This window comes from Manihot esculenta, chromosome 12 (assembly GCF_001659605.2).
Source record: "Manihot esculenta cultivar AM560-2 chromosome 12, M.esculenta_v8, whole genome shotgun sequence".
In the NCBI taxonomy this organism is placed as follows: Eukaryota; Viridiplantae; Streptophyta; class Magnoliopsida; order Malpighiales; family Euphorbiaceae; genus Manihot; species Manihot esculenta.
Genome location: NC_035172.2, coordinates 24302240 through 24304442, shown reverse-complemented (window position 1 = coordinate 24304442; position 2203 = coordinate 24302240).

The window sequence follows — 2203 nt, the reverse complement described above, 5'->3', positions numbered from 1 at the left end:
GAGTCCTACGAATGTAATAGTTAGTTGTGGACATGAAAGATAATGTATGTAATGTATTGTAAGATATTGCATAAATTTGTATTGAGGATTAGTATTGTGCTTGGCCCTAATGTATGAGAATCCCTTTTGATACATGATCCTTATGTAAGGTTTTAATGTCAAGAAATGTTAAACCAAGTTTGATATATGATACGATGCCCCACTAGAGCATTTGATGAGGGCTCTTGTGTGGGGTTTATGTTATAATTATGATGATGCACAGGTTAAGCCTGGTGAATGAAAAAGTTTAAAATTTTTATGTAATTGTTTGATCATGTATGGGATTTATCAGGTATGACAGGTTGTATGTTAGGCTTGCTATGGGTCTCGGCGACCTTAAGTCGATCTGGATCCTAGTGCCGGTAGCAGTCCGATTTTGGGTCGTTACAGATTGGTATCAGATCCCTAGGTTCATGTGGTCGGACCTAGAGAGTGTCGGGCTCATAGATGTTCTAGAAGGGCAAGCATAATAGGAAAATCATGTCCACTAGGATAGGATGTGGAGTCCTGTCTTGAATGATGATGTGAAATGCCATGATTTTATGCATGTGCATTGATGATATGTTATGTGTGATGCGGGTTCATGTGTTTCCACATGAACTATATGATGCTAATGCTTTATGTGATGTGTGCTGTTTTTCAGTAAGCAAAATGCGAGACACTCGTTGATCTGCACGATTGACTGGAGTCCCACCAGAAAATGAAGGCATGGATGCCCGTCCCCCTGCATTGCCGATGGCAATGTCTTACAGATCTAGCAGGGAGAGAGTGTCAAAGGACCCTAGAAGGTCTTTTGATGCAAGCAGAAGGGGAGCAGTTCAGGGAGGAGTGTCAGTAGAGGGGGAAGATATGGATGTTGACCAGAGAAGGGATGAAAGTCTGGGTGTAAGCATGTCTGAAGAGGGCATGGAAGAATCTCAAGGAGGCACTCAGGCCTCGGGGTTTGCTCAACCACCCCAATATCAACCCTTTCCATAGGGCCCTAGGTATTCGATGGGAGGTACATCGGATTACCCCAGCTTTAACCCTTATCCCTCTTTCATGTCTTACCCTCCTTTCTATCCACCATACCCCCAATACCCAATGTATCCACCCTCACCTTTCTATCCAAACGTAACAAACCGTGATCAAGGGAATGTTGCACCTCCTCCACCGCCCCCTGAACCTGTAGCTCCTGAAGTCCAAGTACCTAAGCCTAGCTCATCTAGAGGGAGCAGAGTTAAGATGATTGACTACTTGAAGCTGAATGCTCCCAAGTTCAAAACGGGAGTGTCCTAGGTCACCTTTTATGGCACCATCCCAGCAGACAGCTTCTGGTAGTGTGGCTCAGCCAGCAGCTCCAGCCATGACTCAGGGCAGTGGCAGAGGCCGAGGGAGAGGGGCAGCCTCTTCTTCAGTAGGTTCCCGAGGTGAAGGTCCATCAGCTCCAGCTCGGATCTTCACTATGACACAGCAGGAGGCGAACACATCCAACACCGTGGTGTCAGGTAATCTCATCATTGGTTGTACAGATGTGTATGCTTTAATGGACCCTGGTGCATCTCATTCTTTTATTGCTCCGAGAGCCGTAGAGAGGTTGGGTTTGATAGTCTCTGGGTTAGAGTGTCCCCTCTGGATCAGTGGACCCAAGTGTGATCCATCAGTGGCAGAGTCAGTCTACCGGTATAGTCCAGTGTTTGTGGAGAGTAGATGCCTTCCAGCCGACCTGGTGGTTCTAGACTTGACGGATTTTGATGTCATTCTAGGGATGGATTGGCTATCTGCTCATGGGGCTACCTTGGACTGCAGAGACAAGGTAGTCAGGTTCAGAGATCGGGATGGGTCAGAGGTTGTCTTTAGAGGAGACAGGAGGGGTACGCCTAGAGGTCTGATATCAGCCCTACAGGCTCGTAGGTTGCTCCGGAGAGGTTGTCAGGGGTTTTTAGCTCATGTGAGAGAGCTGGATAGTCAGGTCAGGGAGCCCGCCTCAGTGCCCGTGGTCAGAGAGTTTCCAGATGTCTTCCCCGATGAGCTTCCAGGACTACCACCTGCTAGGGAGATAGAGTTTGAAATAGAATTGCTGCCTGGAACCAGACTAATCTCTATCCCTCCCTACAGGATGGCACCAGCAGAGTTGAAGGAGCTAAAGGAACAGTTGCAAGAGTTGGTAGACAAGGGTTTCATC